Here is a 23,943-nt window from a genome sequence, read left to right as displayed (position 1 = left end):
TCACACACCCAGAAGTGTCCTAGGTTATTGTAAATCACATCATGTTTACTATGAAGATCAGCTATTTCACATCCGGGGGATCCTGAACTTAATTCTAGCTGCTTTAACTTAGAACCTGCTTAGCATGTCCTGTTACCATGTATTCTATTCTAGCACTTTGATATGATGTCAGTATAGATTACCTTTGTGACATCTCATCTGTCTTTTCAACTCTTACATTAAATGTTTTCTATAGTGACCTTGACAACTAGATAAATGTGTGACAAGTAATAAAGAACCAAGGGTATTCAACAAAACAAAGATCAGAAATACATTTATCTGTCTTTTACATGACATTGCTTAAATCAATAAATAGATTATAATGTCATAATCTGTGCCTTGTTCCTGGAAACACTAGATATAAGTAGAATCACTAAATAAATTTATATAATAGTTATCTCACATCTTTGTGTTGCTATTTTGAATTGTCACCATTCATGGCTAAAATGGAATGACAATATATGTAATAGTCATACTAAATAACAGGATTTTGTTTCTTATATGATTTCAAGATTTTATTTATAAAAATGTTTTCTCTTAATTTTATCACGATTTTGTTATTTTGAGACTATAAAATTATTATTATTAGTCATATTTTCTCTATTACCTTTGACTTTCCACCTCAAATGTTACTTAAACACAATGTGATCCAAGAACTCTCCCAACAGTGTTGTAAGTTCTTCTTTATTGTTTGTTGAAAATAGATTCCTCTCTCATACAATAAGGCCTAACTTCCACTCCCCCAAGCTTCCCCACCCTCCACTCTCCTTGCCTCCCCCCACCTGTCTTCTCACTTCCCTAGGTCTGTTCCCTCTCTCATGTTCAGGAAAAATCAGTCTTCCAAGAGACAATGGCTAAACAGGACAAAACAAGATACAAGAAGACCAGGCAAAAGCCCTTATGTGGAGTCTGGACAAGGTAACACAATAGGAGGAAAAGAATCTCAAAAGCAGGTAAAAGAGTTAGAGACACATCGACACTCACTGTTAGGAGTCTCGCAAAAACACCAAGCTAACAGGCGTAACATGTATGCAGAGGACCTGGTGCAGACCCATGCAGGCCCTATGGTTGCCATTTCTTTCTCTAAGAGCCCATAGGAGCCCTGCATAGTTGACTCCACTGGTCACGTTCTCCTGGTGTCTTCCCTCCCCTTTGACCCCTACTGTCTTTCCTGCCCCTCTTCGGAGAGGTTCCCTGGTCTCCAAGGGAAAGAACAAGAGGAAGACCCCCTCTCTTTCTCTCTTTATCATGTCTGGTTGTAGGTCTCTGTCCCCACTCCCATCTGGTGTCGGAGGAAGCCTCTCTGATGGTGACTGGGGCAAGGCACTGAGCTATGAGTGTAGCAGAAAATCATTAGGAATCTTTTCATCAATTTTATTTTATTTTTCTAGTTGATTTGGTTCTACTGTAGGCTGCTGGGCTACCTAGTCTCTTTCCTAGTCCTGGCGATCCAGGCCTGTAGGACTTGGGCTCTTCTTTGGGGTGTGGTCTTCACGTCAGCCAAACGTTGGTTAGGGACTAAGTACTTTTTTATAAACAAGAAGTAATTATTCTTCTTAGGCAGGCAGTACTGAACTTTGGATATTAGATTATTTTCTTATAATCATGCTTCTACATTCTACTATGTTCAATGAGTTCTAAGAGACCCATGAAATGGATCTGCCATGTTCCCTGTGATGCTAACTTGAAAGTCATTTGACTGATGTGTGAGACTTTAGCTCACTTAGAGATAAGTATCTTCTTTATTAATCTTGTAATCTTTGCTGCATTTCAACTTTTCTCTTTTTACTACATGTATTTGAACATTTTAAAATTTATACTAACTATATTAGACAGAGAAAATGGAAACAAAATATATTCAAATAATAGTTCATGTCTGCTCTTTATTAAAAATAAAACTCCTGACATGACGCATTTTCTGAGTTCTGAATTAGATCAAACAAGCTTCTTTGTTTTGTCCTTCACTCTCCTCAGAACTCTCTGTTAATTCTGGGCTCTTATCTTCCTGGCTATATTATTGAATTTGCTACTTGATTGTGAGTCATTATACACTCCCCTTAGCCAAGCTTCAGTTTATAATATCATGCCCTTCATGGTTAGATCAGTTTAAGGATCCAAGTGAAACATGTAAAGTATTCAATTTGAATACATAAAACAATACAGCAGTAGTTAAAATTGCATGTACCATATAAAAACTATGAGCCTTAAAGTATCACTCCATTAGGAAAGGCCAATTAAAGAACATGGCTCTTTCACTCTTCCCTGACGGTCATTAGGTTTGACATCTGAATTTTTTGTCTGAATTGCCTATATTGCATATTCCTAAAAGAACTCTTATGCTTTTCATACAAGCACATATTTTTAGACAGATTGTTAAACATAATTTAAATTATGTTAAACATAATTTAAATGTTTCTATTTCTATAATGTAAATGTTATATATATATATATATATATATTTCTATAACGTAAATGTTATAAAAATGGAAACATTTAAATTATGTTTTAATATGAAAAATTTATGGGGAAAAATTAAAGATTTTTCCAAAATGTATCTCTAAAATTCCTAGTTTACCACAATAGCTCTTCCCAAGCTAAGTTACATTTCTCATTTTCACAAAACCCACCAAGAGTCTTATGAAGTCTATACATATCCTCTTCCCAAGTTAGATCCTGTCAGAATACTGTGACTCCATTCACCTTCAAGACTGCTTCTGCTCTGGAAGCCAAATTGTGTTTGTTTGAGGATGTATCTTCTAAGTTGACCTATATTGACTGCACACTCTCACATCATTAGAAGTGGCTGAAGACAGAATCTACGAGAAACGTTAGCTCCTTGCCCTTATAGTATCACAAAAATATACAAGAAAGTTAAGAATTTAACTTTGCCTATTTCTTCCCAGTACTCTAGATTTCAGAGACTATTATCTACCTATACAGGCTCTAAGGATATGAGTGTTGAACATCACTTTTTTATTTATATTTACTGTTCAGTGTAACTGACCTTCAACATAGGCATAACATACAGCCATCTCATGATGATTTAATGAGTTGTTTTAAAATAGTATTCAGGATTTTCACTCTTTATAAGTGCAGTTATTTTTTATTTACCTGTGTGATCAACAATTCAAGCTTGCTCTTTTTTTTAAATCTTAGAATCCCAAGGTTATTGTTTAACTAAGAAAACCACCTCAAGTAAAAAGAAAAGACACTTTCTCTAGCAATCATTATGCTACTTAAACTCTCTAATTTACAATTGTTTGGGTGTACCATCAATTCCCAATGTAACATCATCAATTTATTTTAACAAACTCTATCTTAGCAAGTAGCTGGCATGGAACCAGATATGTCTAAAGTCATGTTACTCAGAAGCAGAACCAAGGCAGGGATCCTCATACAAGTATTTGCAAAATACTCTCCAGAGAATATTATAAGGCAGTGAATGATATATAAGTGGGGGAAGATAATAAGCAAAGAGATAGTGTGAATTAAATGATGGATAACCTTATCTGATGTCAGAGGTAGCTCTGAGGCAGAGCCCACCTTACAAACAAAGGTACCTGATTTCAGACATTGATGCAGTGGGTAAGGGTGCCTCTATGGATGTCTTATGTTATGAACCCAAAGTGAAACCCAACTCCTGAAAGTTGTCTTCTGCCTTCCACAGAAGAACTACAGGGTGCATGCTCCCTACCACGCATACACACATAATAAAAAACAATATATAAATCAAAATTCAAAACAACAACACCTAAAGAAACTTCCCTGAGTCTGGCAGAGGGTAACTCCCTCTGATATGTCACCCAAAAGGATTCCTGTTAGCTAAAGGAATTTATGAGTGAAGAATGATGTATACTTTGAGTATCAACACTAGGAGCCCATCCTTGCCAGAGTACCAATCTCATGATGAAAATCTCAGTGCAGTTTCATAAGTATCAGCTACAAGGGAAAAAAGAAGCAATAAACAGTTAAGGAGGTTTAAAATTTTCCAAGTTATTTTCCTTAAAGCGTATGATTACAATAGTAAGAAATTTGAATGTTTAAAATATAGCTGCGATTATTTGCTACCTTTAAATTTACAGGTGAATGGAAGAAGGCAGTACCAAAATTTTGTTTCATATCTTTTCTCTTTAATTCATTCATAAATTTCCCCACAACCTGTATCTTCCTATACCATATCAACATAGAGTATGTCAATCACACACTCCCCATAAACAAAAGGAAGATAAACTGGGCTAGCATATAGCGACCTACTGTATTTTAATTATAAAATAGAATAATTAGAAAGCTGGTTAGACAAAAGCCAGTGAAAATGGACCATGAAAGAAGAATATGGGTGAGAAATTTAGCTCCTAAAACTGAAGATAGAATCACACCAGCAATTTATTGAATACTTTTTAGTGTTACATAACTCTGCACATATTATGTATATGTTAACTATCTTGTTAAGAAACTGATTAAGTGAAAATCGTAATCAGTTTTCAATAACTTGGAAAATAAATCATTTGTCCAACTAACTGAATGTAATGGTAAAAGCATATCAATATCTCGTGCTGATATGCTTAAATACTCAATTTAGATATTAGACTCAAAATTCAGATAATTGAATATGTAAAAAGAAAATGAAATAGTCCTACTTTGACACTCAGCTATAAATTATTCTGAAGAATATGTTTTAAACATGAACTAATATAAATTTAATATTCTGTTTGAGAACCAAACCATGGATACATTTGTTGTACATGTATATATACTTATGTGTATATATACATGAATTTTGAAAACTGAGAGCAATCATATTATTTCTATCAAGTCATCAAAATAGACTGTGTGGAAGATGGTCATAGTACATTGTTTTACTTTGAGGCTCATTCTTGTTATAAAGATATTATAATATTGGTATACCTTGAATGAGTGATTTTATCAGAAGTATAAAATAAACACTGTAAAATTCTGCATATCAAGCTTTCACAATTTTATAGCACAGATCCATTTAGCATAGTTTTTTCTGCAACTGTGATAACATGCCAGGGTGTGCTTTTCTTTAGAGTGCCATAGGGGTCCACCAGAGCCTGCATATTCGCAGACCAGAGGACATCTTGCAGAATATGTTGAAGGGAAGGACTCAACTTGCAGATGAATAAACATTTTCTTATACAGTTTGTACAGGATTATCTTTCTGCTTTCTCTACAGTTATTTTATTTCTCTTCATTTGTAAAAGTTGCTAATAAGTTATAACCCATTCTTTGACAATAATGAGAAATAAAAAATGATAGATGTAATTTAAATCAAGTAGGCTTCTTTGTTTTGTTTGGGAGCATTTTTTTGTGCAAGATCTTGATGATTTTGTCTAAATTATTTTGCTTCTTCTTTATTTAATTAGGATTATTAAACATTCAAGAAATCCATAATTGCTCTGAAGAATGTTCCATCAATCTTCCACAGGTGTGTCATAACAATTGGTTTCAAAAATCACATCAATGCACTCTGCTTGTTTTTTATTGAAAAAATATTATAATGTGTTTTGATCATATTTTCCCTCTCCCATCCTTCCACATTCTTCCCAATTCTGTATCCACACAACCTTATGTTCTTTTCCTCCCTCTCTTTAAAAACAAATAATGCCCCCAAACAAGAAACACACACACACACACACACACACACACACACACACACACACACACAGAAAGTAAAACAAGCAAAAGATCAAAAACATAAAATATGCCCAAACAAAGCAAAATAAGACAAAGAGTCTACAAAAATCCTATTGAGTTTATTTGTATTGGCCAATTACTCCAAGGTAATGGTGCTTTTAATATACCCATTGGAGACAACTGAATTTTCCTTGGCCAGTGGGTATTAATTGCAGATAGCATTTTATTTATTTGTATGCTGTGGTCAGCACAGCCATGGGCATTAAGCGGATCTGGAAAGGAGGGGATAGGTGGACAGAGACACAAGACTCTGAGTTCACTTCACGAATGAACAACATTTATTTTTCCCACTGCTGTCTATATACTTAGCTGGTTAACAGTGATAGCATTTGCAAGTATACATATATACATATATATATATATATATATATATATATATATATATATATATTTTTTTTTTTTTTTTGGGGGGGGGAATTTCTGAATCCTGATCAACTCCAAGTCCCTCCATATCCACCCATCACTCATGCAGAATTCCCCCAAGAGAAATTCCCCAAAATTAATTAAAAAAGAAACACAATAAACAAACAAAAAACACCTCCTTCCTCAGTATTTCCATTCTCTCCTAACTCCTCTTCACTGGTCCTAGTATCATTGAGAGCTGCAGTTTTTAAAGCAGTATACCCTTTTGTCCAATCAGCTCCATTTGCAAATGTTCATTGCCATGAGTCGTTAATCTGATTCAAGGCATCTGGCTTCTGGCACACCATCATCACTGGACCCTCACCACAACAAAACTCCTTTTGGATATCCTGCTGTTCTCTCAAGTCATGGGGATCCTGTGGGTATTACTCTGCAGGACCAGTTGTTTTGAACACTCTAGCAGGTCATAGATGTGTTAGATGTTAGTCTGGGTCAAGCCAAGGCCCATGCTATCAGGACTAGCTCTCCTATGCCAGTGGTGATGTTGGAGCCAATCTCTCCTGAGTGGGAGTCCAGCTCTCATATGAGGGATAGGGCCACCTTTCACATAAGCAAACATTGCTTTATCAAACAGTATCTTTGACAGCCTTGTTCTTTCAATGTAGCTATAAGTTTTCCTGTGTCCCACCAGGATCCTGTGGTTGGGACAAATCTCTCCTGCCCAGTCCTGCAGCTCCTCAGACCCAAATAAACATACAGAGGCTTAATATTATTTATAACTGCTTGGCCATTAGGTTAGTCAGGCTTATTACTGACTAGCTCTTATACTTAAATTAACCCATGATTCTTATTTATGTTTAGTCACGTGGCTTGGTAACTTTTTTCAGTCCTGCCTTCACATCTTGCTTCCTCTGTGTCTGGCTGGCGATTCCTGATTCTTCTCACAATTCCTTTAGTCTGCTAGCGTGGCCTATATTTCCTCCCTGGCTACTGGCCAACCAGAATTTTATTAAACCAGTGTACAAAAGAATTATCCCATGTATCTCAGTGGTTCTCTTCACTAGTGGTCTTGTTTTCCCAAGAGGACATTAATCTTAGGCTTTTATCTCCTGGCTGCAATACTCTCCTTTCAAGGATCTCCACCAAGGTCTGGAATTTACACTCAATAAAGGGACTGCAGACCATTTATACCCCAACATGGGTGGGAACCCCTGGTTACTTCCTCCTCTTAATGCTGGAACCCTGTTTTAAACCTATGTGGGATTTTTCCATTCTCACACAGTATTGTGAGTTTATATGTCCACAACCATTCTGTTGTGTCTGCAAGATATGGTTTCCTGGATCTCATCCATGCCCTCTGAATCTTTCTGCTTCCTCTTCCACATTGGTCCTTGAGACTTGAGGGGAAGACTTTTATGAAGACATGACATTTAAGATTGAGTACTGGAAAATCTCTCATTCTTTGCACATTGTCCAGTTGTGGGTCTCTGTGTCACTTTCCATCTACTGCAAGAAGAAACTTATCTGATGAAACCTAAGCAAAACAGTCCTCTTCCATGGGTATACCAGAACATCATTAGGAGTCATTTTATTGCTATGTGCCTTTCTCATGATAATGGTATTAGGTTTTTCCTCTCGGCAAATGATCTATCTAGTCTCAGAATCTTGACAACTTTAGCAGAGTGAGGGATGGGTTCCATCTCATGGAGTGGGCCTTAAATCCAATCAGAAAATGTTTGGTAATTTTCATAACATTTGTGCCATGATTGCCCCAGTATCATACAGACAGATCACTGCTGTAGATCACAACACAGGGTTGTAACTAGAATACGTTGAGGATTACCTTTCTCTTCCATTAGCGTGCAGAGTACCTTCCAGTATCATGAGTGTTAGATAGTAAGGCAAAATTATTAGTAAGGTACAACTTCTCCAAATTCAATGATATATGTAATGCTGTATTCGACAATAGAACCTAATTACCCAGTTGTAAAGAGTAACCAGTAGCTTTGCCAAAAGCCTGTCTGTTTGGAAGTTTCCAAGGCACCCCTCTTTGGTCAACAAAATGTAAGACAAAATGTAAGTCATTCCTGGAACTAGAGGTTTTACTTATCATAAGACTTCTAACTGAGGTGGTGTCTTCCCTATAATCAAGTGACTACATTTAGATTCTTTTCATATGTGTGTGTATGTAGGAGGAAGCTTCTACAGTAGCAGGTTTACATATGGGTTGTCAAGTGTCCTTCAGTATTAGTTGTCCCTGTACCTATTCCCTATTTAACATTCTCTTCTATGTCCTTCCCTATATATTTTAATTATACATTACCCTTTCAGTCTCCATAACAATACATTTTATTTTCTATTCCTTGAAGAACCTTGTTTTCCTCATAATATCTTACTTAACCTCTGTGATTATTGAATGGGGGCACACATACTGAAGGTTTAAAAGCTAACATCTATTACAAACAATGCTGATATGAACATAGCTGAACAAGTGCTCTTGTGGTGTGGTTGAGCATTCCTTGGGTATATGCCCAAGAGTGGTATAGCTGGATCTTGGGGAAGATGGATTCCCAATTTTCTAAGAAAGCGCCATATTGATTTCCAAAGTGGTTGTACAAGCTTGCATTCCCACCAGCAGTGGAGGAGAGTTCCCCTAGCTCCACATCCTCTCCAGCATAAGGTGTCTTCAGTGTTTTTGATCTTAGCCATTCTGACAGGCGTAAGGTGGTATCTCAGAGTTGTTTTGATTTGCATTTCCCTGATGATTAGGGATGTTGAGCAATTCCTTAAATGTCTTTCAGCCATTTGAGTTTCCTCTGTTGAGAATTCTCTGTTTAGTTCTATAGCCCATTTCTTAATTGGACTGCTGGCAATGGTCGAGAGACAGTCCGAATTGACCTACTCTGGTGATAGGATGGCCAAACACCCTAATTGTCGTGCTAGAAACCTCATCCAACTACTGAGGGATCTGGATGCAGAGATCCATGACTAGGCCCCAGGTGGATCTCTGGGAGTCCAATTAGCGAGAATGAGGAGGGTTTATATGAGAGAGAATTGTTGAGACCAAGGTCGGATAAAGCACAGAGACAAATAGCCAAACAAATGGAAACACATGAAATATGAACCAATGGCTGAGGGGTCACCAACTGGATCAGGCCCTCTGAGTGGGTGAGACAGTTGATTGGCCTGATCTGTTTGGGAGGCATCCAGGCAGTGGCACTGGGTCCTGTGCTCATTGCATGAGTCGGCTGTTTGAAACCTGGGGCCTATGCAGGGTCGCTTGGCTCGGCCTGGGAGGAGGGGACTGGACCTACCTGGACTGAGTCCACCAGGTTGATCTCAGTCTGTGGGGAAGGCTTTGCCCTGGAGGAGATTGGAATGGGGGGCGGGCTGGGGAGAAGGTGAGGGGGGCAGGAGGGGGGAGAACAAGGGAATCTGTGCCTGTATGTAGAACTTAATTGTATTGCAAAATAAAAATTAAAAAAAAAAAAGTGGAAGGAGAGAATGGAAAAAAAAATAAAATAAAATAAAGTTAAGTATTGTTTTTTCCAAAAAAAAAAAAGCTAACATCTACATATAAGAGAAAACCCACAATATTATTGTTTTGGGGACTGGGTGTCATCATTCAGGAAGATTTTCTTTCTAGCTTCATCTCCTTGAGAACTCTACAATTTTATTTTCTTAACAGCTGAATAATTTCCCATTGTTATACATGCGTTACATTTTCATTATTCATTCATCAGTTGGTAGGTGTCTAGGCTCTGCACAATTTCTGGCTACTATGAACAGAGCTGCAATAAACATTCATGAGTATGTATCATTGTAGAAGGATGCAGAGATGTTTGTGTATATTTTCAAGAATGGGATATCTGGATATTGAGTTAGATCTATTCCTGAATAATGGCCACCATGATTTCTACAGTGGCTGCACAATTTTGCACTCCTATCAGAAATGGATAAATATCCCCATTACTCCACATCCTCAATAACCTAAGATATCATTTGTTTTATTAATCTTGGCCATTTTAACTAATATTAGCTAAAATCTCCAAGTAGTATAAATTTACATTTTTCTGAAGTCTAAAGATATGGAACATTTTAAAAATGTTTCTCAGCCATTTGTGTTTCATCTTTTGAGATCTCTCTTCTTAGTTCTATGCACCATATTTTTAATTGTGGTATTTGTTTCCTTGTGTTTTTGAGTTCTTCATATCTTTTAGATAATGTGTCTATAAGACGTATAATTGGTAAAGATATTTTCCCATTTTCTAGCCTGCCACTTTTTTCTAAATGATGGTCTCCTTTGTCATGCAAATGCTCTTTTGTTTCATGCATTCTTTAAATTATTCTTCAATATAAAAATGAGGTAACATTTACTAATTCTCTTAAAGATGCCACTGTTAGCTTAACACCAAAATCGCAAAAGAACTCAACAAAAAAATGAGACACCAATATCCCTTATGAACATTTATGCAAAAATTTTCAATAAAATAATTGCAAGTCAAATACAAATCACATAAAAATGATTATCAACCACATCAAGTTGATTCATCTCAAAGATGTGGGGATGGTTCAACATAAGTAATTCAATAATGCAATCCACCACATCAACAGACCGAAAGACAAAAACACATGATCATCTTATTAGATGCAGAAAACGTCTTTGATAAAATCCAACATCCATTGATCATAAAAATCTTGAGGTCATTAGGGATAAAAGGGACATACTTCAAGAGTAGTCATGTATATATCAACAAATAAAGGCAATTTACAGGAAGATCACAGCCTAAATAAAAATAAAATTAAAGAATATTTGACTGAAATTAGTAACAAGACAATGATGGCCACTTTCCATACCTATTCAATGTAGTATTTAAAGTCCTAGCTAAGACAGTTGATGGAAATCAAGGGTACACAAATAGGAAAGGAAGAAGCCAAAATATATTATTTGCTGATAATAATAATAATAATAATAATAATAATAATAATATAAAATACCCTAAAAATTCCACAAGGAAATTCTTACATCTGATAACGATTTTCATCAAAGTATCAGAATACAAAATTAATGCATAAAAATCAATAGTCTTCTTTTACATAAATGATAAACAGCCTGAGAAAGAAATCAAGGAATAAACATATTTCACAATAGCATCAAAAATATTTTGGGATAACTCTACCCTACTTGATGATGACTTGAATGCTAAAAATTGTAAGACATTGCATACATGTTCATGGATCAATAGGATTAGTAGCTCTCTAATTTCCCTTAAGACTTGTCTAACAAGAGGAATTCATGCTTAGTACTGGAAACTTAGACAGTTTCCCAGGGCCAATGAAGTCATGAATGTCTGAGGAGAACCTACAACTACCACTTTACTAAACAAGCACAGTCCCTGCCTGCATTTTCAATATTAATTCTGGTGCTCACAGACAGGTGTAGTTCTGTCCCTTCATCAGGAAAACTACTCTGTGGGACAGATGAAGACCACAGCAGAAGGCTACAACATATCACAGCACCACAAAAACCAGAAACTGAAACATACAAGCAAATTACCAATACAATGAATAATAATGACCCAAACATCTATATGAGACAAAATGTCTACAAAAAATACCATTGTTTTGTGTTAGTCATCTGCTGCTGAACGTGGAGCCTATCCTGAAGTGAGATTTATATGACCAGTGACACTCCATTGATGAAGACCAGTTTTTCCTTTGCAAGAAAGTACTAGTTGAAGATAGGAGTCAAGACCATTGTCTACTTCCTCCTCTCAGTGCTAGGACTCCATCTGGCTTGAACCTGTGCAGAACCTGCACATGCTTCGATGGTATCTGTGAGTTCGTACATACATCAGTCCTGTTGTGTCTAGAGGACACTGTTTTCTTTGAGTCATCCACTTCCTCTGGCCCTTACAGTCTTTCAAAACTGTATTTCACATAGCTCCCTGAGCACTGAGCTCCCCTCTAGTGTGATAGAAATTCTAGGAGAAATGAATCTCCACCTGTCTTCTACCTTTCTTCCTTTGCCTGCACCATAATCACCTATTTTCTACTGCTTGTTACTTTTGTTTGGTTAATTAATTTCCAATCTGAGAAAAAGAAGTGATACTTGTCCCTTTTTGTGTCTTATTTTGAACTATTAGAGGAAAACAATTTTAATTCCTGAATGAAACTTAGATGTGGTCAACAAAAGCTAGAATCTACAAATGGGATTATATAATAGTAAAAGGCTTCTGTACATGAAAAGAAAACTCAAGAGTGGAAAGTACTACCTACAGAATAAGAGAAAATATTGTCAAGGTTTGGGTTGATAGGATTAAGATAAACTATACAAAGAACTAAAATATTTTTTTAAAAAGTCAAGTAATCCAATATAAAATAAAGAAAACAAGTGATTTGACACTTATCAGAAAGAGAAAAACAGGTGTCCAATACATTTATGAAAAACTGATTACTAGTTTTAGCCATGAGGAAATGCAAGTCATTAACATTATGCTAAAATTCCATTCAGCTCCAGTTAAAATGACTATTATGAATATAGAAAAGTAAATAAAAAACACTACTTGTTCCTCCCACCCCATGAAACAAAATGACATATCATTTAGCAAATGTGATTCCTGGATAGGTACCCAAAGGAAATGAATTCAGTTAAGAGATAATGTGTATCCATGCTGAGTGTTGTGCTATCCTCAATAGTTAGATTTAGGACACCTAGGTGCCTACTAACAAATGAATTCATGAAAAGTATGATCCATACATAAAATTATGTAGTATACAACATTTAATTCTTAATGAAAGGAAGATAAATTTCAGTCCAAGAAATATATCTTTTATACAGACAGTTTTATAGTGTTTTGAAAAGTTGTAGCTAACATTTAAAAGTTTGAAGATTTCACATCAATGTGCAAAAATCTAAATTATGTTTTAAAAAGCTGGAAATGTTGGCAGCAATAAACCCTATTTTTAACCTGTCAACACTGGCTTCAGCATGGTTTAGTTGGCAATGCCTACACACTCCCTAGTTATACAGTAAAATAAACACATACTATGTGCCTATGGTTATATTATAATGTCAAAAGTAAAAGAAAAATTACTTTAAAATTTTTCTTTCAATGCTCCTGTTCAAAATTTGGGCCAGGTATATTAGCAAGTCTAGTTTTGAAAAAATAAAAACAACAATTCTTTATTTTAAAGAAGAACAAAAGAGAAGTAATTCAAGTTTGGGATGAGGATATACTCTGTAGAAAAGATCCTGAGATCTAAATGTTCTTACATAAACCATTCTGCTACATAGTAATCTCTGGACATATATGTCTTTTGAAATTTACAGTAAGTAAACGTTGTTCATTTGTTTAGTTGGCTTTATGAAACGGTGTTTATCTGAGTATCTCTGGCTGTCCTGGAACTTGCTTTGTAGCCTAGGCTGGCCTCCAACCAAAGAGATCATCCTGCCTTTACCTTCTGAGTGCTGCGATTAAAGGCATGAGGCAACGACCTGTCAAGCATATCTAACAAATTAAAATTCATGCTTTTAAGTTCATTGGCTACTTTTCAAATATTCAATAATCAAATGGGACTACTGATTACTGTATTGTGGAATCCATGTAAGGAACATTTTACATAGTTGCTCATGTTTTGCTAACAGAGAAAGTGTTATTCTTAGATGTTTGTTGTTGTGAAAAATATCTGAGGGGGGTAAGAAAAGAAATAGTTGGGGAGGAAAGAATTATTTCAATTCACAACTTCTAATGTTTCCTGCATGGGTTCAGATTCTGTCTCAAAATAAATAAATATATAGTATTTTTACACACATGGGTGACAGTGGATGACAGTCAAGATTTTCATCTCATGTCCCCATGCTTTTACACACATGTGGACAGACATGCACACAAATACTAGCACTCAATGATTTTAAACTTGGTATATGTAGGTATAGAGGAGAGAGGTTATGCAGTAGGGCTCATATAATACACCACAGTTTTCTTGAGTATTAAGTACAATTACATGCAATAATGCATGCAAAATATGCCTCTTATGACAGAATGCTGACTTTAGTATTCTGTTTGTGTTACCTAACAGAGTTTTAAAAATTCATTTACCCAGATGAAAGACAAGTTAGAAGAAATTTATAGTTAAGTTCTCATGTCACATGATGATAAATATACTACTAATATCCACGATGATGTATGAATGAAAACTTAAAACCTCTATGTAAACGTGAGATGGCAAAGATTCTTTATTGGAAGGCAGTAAAACTCATTGAAAGCTCTGATCCTAATTGTTTATATCATAGTATTAATGCTGTTGATAAGCAAAGGTGTGCACTTTTATTATCATCCAAAAGGCTATTTGGAGACAAAACTAGGTCTAGATTTGAGATTTTTCTAATAAGGTATGATGAATACACATACAAAAAAAGTATAAACAATTAATGAGAGAATATTTAATTGTAAAAACAATGCATGACTGACTTCAACTGGATACAATCACTGTGGGTTTAAAGTGGTGAAGCAGGAATCTATCATATTTACTGCCAATTAATCCTGTTAAAAGTGACCTGTTGATAACCTGAAGTAGAACCATGCCCTCTCAATTAACATGTCGTATAGTGTGACTGTGATAGATAACCTGCATCGGCTGGAAATTCATCACCATGGGAATGTACTAATTAGTTCAATTGAATGATAAGGAAATGTCATAAATTAAATGGTCTAATTTTCAGTAAAAGCACAGCTAACATATATCTGCTTGATTGGAACAATTATATTTACTAAGTGTTCATAGCTTTACATCCCATAATATATACACTTCCAAGAGTGTATGTAACCCTTAAATGAAGTCTCATAAATATTCTAGGAATTAAGTTCAAATGTCAGTCATTTATAGATCTGACTATATAACCTGTGTCCTAACTACATGTATTAACTTATCTTAATGGGTTCAGGCTTATAACAAAGTGCTGTACACCAATTGGTTGTACATAAGCAGACAGGTTATATTATTCAAGATTGGGGTCTTAGTGAAGGAAGCCCCACTGTAATGTTTAAGAGTAACTGTCAGTGGATTCGATTTACCCAGATATTAGATTCAATAACTGTCTCAAGAAACTTAATCATGCCTGCAGAGTCTTTTGTGCTGTATAAGGCAACAAATATACAATCTCTAGATCTTCATAAAATGGATACATGTTGTGGTTTTTTTGGCGGGAGAGGAGATGTGGGGATGTTGGTATGATTATGTGTTCTATTAGAGGTACTTATCTACTTAAATTTTAGGAGATTTCCCTTTTTAGAGTATTTTCAAGTTTACAATAACATATAAAAATATTAATGTTCCTTTATATTTTTCTGCATCCCCTAGATCTCCAACACTGTTTCCCCTGTTATTAACTTACTACATTAGGCTGCTACATTTTTAACCCTTGATGATCCAGGTTGACAATTATTATATGAAACTCATTATTTTCATAAACATTCTTTTTTTGTACTATAATTTTGTAGATTTTTTCACAATTGTATTATACCATCTATCTACTGACCATTGGAATATGATACAAATAGTTCCATTGCCCTAAAATTTCCCCACTTGCCTAACTATTCTTTCTTTTCTCTTTGCACACAATGTCTAACACCTGCTACTCTTAGTCTCTCTTTATATTTATTTATTCTAGAATGTCATACACTTAGAATGATACAAATGATAAGTTTTCAAGTAGGATTTTATTTTTCAATTACCATTATGGATGCAAAATTCCTGTTTACCATTTGTGTGCCTTTTGTATGTTTTATGATTTGTTTTGTGTTTTTTATATAATCATTTATGAAGCACAGGCTTAATAGTAATCTGTTACATAACAAAGACTGGCCTTGAACTCATGGTCTTTTTGACTCTGTGTTATAAATACTGACTAGTATGTTTGGGCCACCAAACACAGTGTGGATTTTTAAATACAGAAAAATGACTCATTGTAGGATGTACTCCAGTTTATTGTCTATTGAAACACACCTTAACTGATTCTATATTCTCATAATTATGAATAAATTTGATACAAACATTAAAGTGCAGACTTCTGTGTGGGGGCACATTTTCACCTTGCTTAGATCATTACTAGGGTGCAATATGATTAGATCATGGGCAGAGACTAATTTTAGCACTGATGGTATTTTTTAACAATATGTGGTGGTTTGGATAATAATGCTTCCCCACAGGCTCATGTATTTGAATACTTAGTCATCAGTGAGTGGCATTACTTGAGAAGAATTAGGGGGTATGACTTGGTTGGAGATGTGCCTTTGTTGGAGGAAGTGTGTCATCAGAGCTGGGCTTTGAGGTTTCAAAAGGCCAAGCCAAGCCCAGTGTCACTTTCTTCCTGCTGCCTGTGGATCCAGATGTAGAATTCTCAGCTACTTCCCCAGCACCATGTCTTCCTGTGTGCTGCCATGCTCCCAGCTACAACAACAATGAACTAAACCAACTATCAGAAAGCCACCAATTAAATTCTTTCTTTCATAAGACTTGCCTTGGTCATGATTTCTCTTCCCAGCTAAAGGACTATGGCTGAGGTGGTTAACCATATCATTTCTTGCTATTATAACCTGAACTACTGGGTTCCCAACAAGAAAAGCATTGTCTATAATAAAATCATAAAAAGTTTTCTCTATTTTTCATTCTAGTAATATCAAAGTTTCAGATACTACTTCAAAGTCTTTTATTGCTTTTGACCTGAATTTTGTACAGAAGGAGCAAAAAACTCATAGTTTTCATCCTCCACATATGAGTATGGAGTTTCCAGTGGCTTTACAAAGATGCTCTTATCTTCAAACAGAGCTTTTGATACTTTTGCTGAGAATCAGATGACCATGGATATGTGAGTTTATGTTAGTGTCTTCTATTATATTATGTGATGCACACATATGTTCTTATGCTCTTACCATGGGCAATGCTGCTTTTGTTACTTTGAGACTATAGCTGCTTTTGTTACTTTGAGACTATAGTACAACCATTACCTTGTATGAAAGGGTGATTTTTATTTTATTTTATTTTATTTTGAGAATTTAATGCATTAGTATTGTGTTTATAATATTTCCACACATTGTTTCCCCCAACCCCTGCTGTGGCTGACCCCCACTCCAACTCTTGTGCTCAGAATAGCTTTAGCTATCTGTGTACTTTGGCCTTTCATGTGGATTTTAGCATTCCTTTTCTACTTCTATCAAGAGTGTTATTGGGGTATAATGAATATCAAGTTTTATTGAGCAAGATTTTGACTGGCAAAGAGTAAACAACTAGATTACTGCATGATACTGATGAATTCATGCTGTCTACTGCTGCATGCATGGAATTTAAAGAACACATGGCTTTCATGCTTCATGCAATGATTGTTGTCTTAATGTTTTTTTAAACAAATGTGTTAAAACATATTTCTTTTCAATGCCAGTGACAACTTTAGGTTTATATTATGCTATCATCAAAATTTAAGTTTTGATTTAAGTTTTGATGTAACGTTAAAAATAATGTTTTAAATTTTTGCTTCCCACTTTCTGTAGAAAACATCAATATGACATTTCAAAATGTAGTTTTTTAGTTTAAAATTATGTATAATCTATTAAGAAAGGAAAATCCTCATTCTCTTAAAAAATTATTGAAAACAGATTCTTCTCTCATACAATACATCCCAACCACTGTTTCTCCTCTCTCCACTCCTTCTAGCACCCTACCCAACCTCTTCTCTCTCTAAGACCCATTCCCCTTTGGTTTCCTCTTTAGAAAATACAGACTTACAAGAGATGCCAGGCAAACAGGACAAAACAAGATACAATAAGGCAAGTGAAAAGCCCTCTATCAAAGACCAAAAACTATAATTTTATGTCTGATCTAAAATATGAAATAATTACATTAACCTTGATAGCATCTATACAATTTAAGAACCATTCTTCTATTAACTTTTAACTAGATTATGACGTCACAAGCCTGGGGAACTACAGAACAGAAATGTACTGCGTAGTGACTTTTGTTCTCAAAAGAAAAACAACCAAAGCCACAAGCTTCTAGAAATGTTACAATCAGGTGGTAGAATGTTTCTTTGACTTATATTCTTTTTTTTTTTTTTTTTTTTTTTTTTTTGGTTTTTCGAGACAGGGTTTCTCTGTGTAGCTTTGCTCCTTTCCTGGGACTCACTTGGTAGCCCAGGCTGGCCTCGAACTCGCAGAGATCCGCCTGGCTCTGCCTCCCGAGTGCTGGGATTAAAGGCGTGCGCCACCACCGCCCGGCTGACTTATATTCTTAATTAAAGGACACTGACTGTATTATATGTTGATGAATTTGATAGGAGGCAGGTGTGTTTTAATTAGATTCAAAAGGTGTTTGCTATTGAATTAATAAAGCTTTTAAAACTACATATCATATTATCTTCCTGCTTCTGTATGTGTAATGTAAGGTTCCACTGGAATGCAGTTTTGTATTAATTATGAATGTCTCTTAAAGGTATTTTTGAAAATAATTAGAGAACCTGATGAAATTTCAATTATTTTAATGAAATTTCATTTATTTTTAAAAGCAATAAGGTTTACCCGTTCAATATTCACTGTATTGTAAAACTAAATTAAAAATGTTCATATTAGAAATCCAAATAAAGAAGGTTAATTTGAAACAAATTTTTACCTGCTTGTTGGTACCACAGCATGAGCCAGAATTACATTATTTCAATTCTCTCATTTGTCCTTCTTTTTCTCTCAAGGCATCAAAGCAAACTAATCAGAGCAGGTCTTTGTTCCAATAGCATTTAGATAATTAATCTTTGTCCTGTTAAGTTCATTAGAGAGGTTAAACGCCCACATATTTTACATAGGGATTATGTGTAAAATGACCAAAGCTTAGTGACTAGGAGCGATGCAAACACATCTGCCAGTTCATCTGACCTAGAATTTTTGTCTTCACTCTAATACTAGAAAAAGAAAGTTCAAGTGTATTGACACACAGCTGTAACTATATCACATAAAATACAGAGGCAAATTTATAAAAATTACTAGACCAGCCTGTGTCAATAAGAGATATTACCTCAATGAAGTGAAATAGTAAAGTACAATGGGAGAAACAGACAGCGAGTGTCACAGGAGCATTGACACATTATATCAATCCCTCAACTCTTTGTTTGACCAATGGAGCTTAAAGATTTCAAAGTTCATGGGATTAACTTTCAACAGAATCAGTTCTTCTCATTTAGCTAGCATATTATACTTATTGTCTGAATACAATTTATATTGTAACTGAAGAATTATTGAAATTTGTGAAAGGATATAGAATAGTCTCAGGGTCACATTATGAGACTAAAAATGCTTAAAGCTTTTAAAACAAATGTCATTTCTTCAGATGTTCTAAATACTTTGATTTTGTTTATTCTGCTTAAGGAAAATATCTGTCTTTAAGTTTCTAACTCATCTTCAAATATTCTTCATTTCTTTACTATCCATGGGTAATTGAGATAAGAAACAGAAATTTCTAAATGTTTTATTCTTAAATAGAACGAAATTCTGAATTATAGTACATTGTGTATAAAATATAAATCACCAATATATATAGCTGAGTGTTTATGTTTTTCCAGCACAAAAAATGTCTTATATTTGATTCCAACTATAAAAAATTGCTCTTAAAATATACAAATTATAAATATGTTCACTATTTCCTTTGTTTAGTACTGAACAATAGTTCAGTTATGGTAGAGCAAGGTGGCCAAGTTTTAAAAAATCTTTTGAAGATGAAAATATACCAAATATTTCCAAGAAATGAAGAAATAAAATTCCCTGTAAGTACAATATGAATTATTAGTTTGAATCAGGGCACTCTGAATGATTATGAACTAGAATTTGAAACAGTTTTAGCACATAAACCCACCATTCTCTCTTCTCCTACAAATCCTTGATTAATCCTTAATATCAAACACGGAATAATCAAGTGTGTATGACACTAATGTGGAAGTATAGAATCCAGGGTAGATGGGAAGCTTGACAACAGAGAGATATTAGATTCTGTGAGAACAACAGAGCATAGGGTAGGTGTGAGTTCATGTAGAAGAGTATGTTTCCTTAGGTGTGAATTCATGTAGACCAGTATGTTTCCTTAGTGTCAGTGTTCACTTCCTTTCAGGTCACTATGTCTCATATTGGTTTTCTTCATACATATAGCAGCAGCTCAAAGTTAGAGATAATAATTTCTATATTATTTTTGTGTTTTGTGTTATGTTCCAGAAATATTGACATTCATTATGGACTTCATAACTCCTCATGACATTTTGACTTCATGGAGCATTAATCCCACTCATTAAGCAAAGCTCACTAAGTTAATGATATTTTTGTACAGGAATTAAAATTTACTTTTAGCCTTTAGCAAAATAATTTTTCTTGCAGGAGAAAAAGGGATGCAGTCACATAAACTGATACAGCACATCTACCAATGATTGTAGCACATGTAACCTCGAGTAGCAAAATGTACAACAATTAACTCTGGAAAATCTGTTGATCCCAAGTGTTCTATTTATGAAGACTTACAGCATCGATAATTCCCTTTAACTCTTTTTGTCTCTTTACTTTTATGGGATCCTGAAGGATCACAGCCCTGAATACTCTATGTCACAGCTTCTTATCTCAATGAGATAGTGTTCTGGACAAAAAAAAAAAATATGTGCTTTTTAATCATCAAATTACTTAATGGAATATTGTTGCTACAATTTTGAAAGATTATTAGAAATATTTGTGGTTTTTATTTATCAATGGCTCTTTGTGGTTTGTTTTTTGTTTCCTATCAGCTAAGACCCTTAGGAGCAAGATAAGTTCCTCTGCCTAAATGTCTTCATGTATTGGAAGCACTTCTTAGACTAGCTGGGCGGGGCGGGGGGGGGACATCCCTTGTTTGCATTTTCATGATTCTGACAAAAACACATGGAAGTTTTTGAATAGAGCTATGTCATGGATATTAAAATTGGCATCCTTAATGGGATTTCTTTTATTTGACAAAACACATTGTGTTCCAGGTTAATAATACGTTTCAGCAATGTACATAATGCTCTTGGCAGATGTGTGCTCAGTTTCATCGTTTTGATAGGCAGGTCCAATTCTTCTGCACTTCATAATAAGTAAATTCCTGCCAAAAGTCAATGCTCTGAATTGCTTTAAAATTCATTTTAATGTAAATTTGAATGGAAGAGTTTTTCTCTTGCTATCAGACTAACCTGTCTCTGAAAGAAAACTGACTGGCTGGGAGGAAGTTGATTTTAATAGGAAACTTGTCATGAACAATAAATGAAGTAAAATAGTTTTCTGCAAATTTTTTGAAATGTTTGATTTTGGATAAAGAAAGAATAGATAACTGGGGCCACAAGGTCCAAATCTGAATTTTTAGGGCAGCAATAGTCATGATATCTCATATCAAATTTATCATGATGTTTTTAAATATCCTATGGTTTTATTTTATATGAAGTTGAGAAGTTTCCTTTCAGAGTCTGTAAAGAACTGTGCTGGGATTTTAGTTGGGACTTCATTGAATTTGTAAATTGTTTTTGGCAGTATGGCCATTTTTATTGCATTAATCCTATCAATCCATGAGCATGGGAAAGCTTTCCATCTTCTGATAAATTCTCCAATTTCTATCTTGAAGTCTTTATCATAGAAATCTTTCCCTTGCTTGGGTAGAGTTACCCCAATAATTTTATATTAGTTGAGGTTATTGTAAGGACGCTGTTTTCCTGATTTCTTGTCAGTCATTTTGCCATGTAAACGTAGGAGGGCTACTGATTTTTTTTTTTTAGTAAATGTAATACATAGTCCCTTTCTTGAAAGGGTTTATCAGCTGTTGGAGTTCCATGATGAAATTTTTTTAGGGTCATGTAGGTTTTTCTATCATCATCTTCTAATAATAATACTGTGACTTCTTCCTTTCCAATTTGAATCCAATTGATCTCCTTTAGTTGTCTTATTGCTTTAGCTAAAACTTCAACTATTATATTGAATAGATAGAGTAGACTATCGAATCTTGTTCCTGGTTTGAATAGAATTGCTCTGTATTTTTCTCCACCTAATTTGATGATGGCTATAGGCTTACTGTAAGTTGCCTTTATTAGATTTAAGTAGGTCACTTGTGTCTCTAATCTCTTAGGACTTTTATCATGAAGGAATGTTGGGTTTTTCTCAAAGGACTTTTCTGCATCTAATGGGATGATCATGTGTTTTGTTTTGTTTTCTTTCAGTTTCTTTATACAGTGGATTATATTTACTGATTTCCCTGTGTTGAACCATCCCTGTGTCTCTGAGATGAAGTCTACTAGATCATGATAGATGATCTTTTTGATGGGTTCTTGAATTACACTTGCAAGCAAGAATTTTATTAACTACATTTGCATCTATATTCATAAGGGAAATTGGTATGTAATTTTCTTTTTTGTTGAGTCTTTCTTGGGGTCCTGTTTTCTAGGTAGCCTCCCTGGAGTTGTGAGTAGCAGTCTAGTCATCTTTGTTTTACATCTAGTATCCTCCTATGAGTGAGTACATACCATGTTTGTCTTTCTGAGTTTGGGTTACCTCACTCGGGATGATTTTTTTCTAGATCCTTCCATTTGCCTGCAAACCTCATGATGTCATTGTTTTTCTCTGCTGAGTAGTATTCCATTGTGTATATATACCACATTTTATTTATCCATTCTTCAGTTGAAGGGCATCTAGGTTGTTTCCATGTTCTGGCTATTACAAACAATGTTGATATGAACATAGCTGAGCAAGTGCCCTTGTGGTATGATTGAGCATTCCTTGGGTATATGCCCAAGAGTGGTATAGCTGGAACTAGGGAGAGATTGATTCCCAATTTTCTAAGAAAGCGCCATATTGATTTCCAAAGTGGTTGTACAAGCTTGCATTCCCATCAGCAGTGGAGGAGAGTTCCCCTAGCTCCACATCCTATCCAGCATAAGCTGTCTTCAGTGTTTTTGAACTTAGCCATTCTGACAGGTGTAAGGTGGTATCTCAGAGTCGTTTTGATTTGCATTTCCCTGATGATTAGGGATATTGAGCAATTCCTTAAATGTCTTGAATAGCTCATATTACTAAATGCCTGCATAAAGAAATTAGAGAATTCTCATTCCACTGGCTTAGCAGCACTCTTTAAAGCTCTAGCACAAAAAGAATAAGACATGCCTAAGAGGAGTACACATCAGGAAACAATTAAAATCAGCTCTGAAATCAATAAAATAGACACAAAGAAAACAGTACCAAGAAATAATGAAACAAGGAGTTGGTTCTTTGAGAAAATCAACAGGATAGATAAAACTTTATCCAAATTAACTAAAAGGCAAAGAGAGAATATCCAAATTAATAAAATCAGAAATGAAAAGGAGGACATAAAAACAGACACTGAGGAAATCCAGAGAACCATTAGCTCATAGTTAAAAAACCTGTACACCATAGAATTAGAAAATCTAAAAAATAAACAGACAATTTTCTTGTTAGGTACCACATACCAAAATTAAATCAAGACCAGATAAACAATTTAAATAGAACTATAACCCCTCAGGAAATAGAATCAGTCATTAAAAGTCTCCCAAACAAAATTCCCAAGTCCAGATAATTTTAGTGCAAAATTCTAGTAGACTTTCAAAGAAGAGCTAATACCAATACTTCTCAAATTATTCCTCACAGTAGAAACAGAAGGATCACTGTCATATTCTTTTTATGAGGCTATAGTCACCCTGATACACAAACCACACAAAGACTCAACAAAGAAAGAGAATTTGAGAACAAATTCTATTATGAACATTGATACAAAAATATTAAATAAAATACT

Source organism: Peromyscus eremicus, chromosome 12 (assembly GCF_949786415.1).
Source record: "Peromyscus eremicus chromosome 12, PerEre_H2_v1, whole genome shotgun sequence".
Classification (NCBI taxonomy): domain Eukaryota; kingdom Metazoa; phylum Chordata; class Mammalia; order Rodentia; family Cricetidae; genus Peromyscus; species Peromyscus eremicus.
This window is presented reverse-complemented; position numbering follows the sequence as displayed.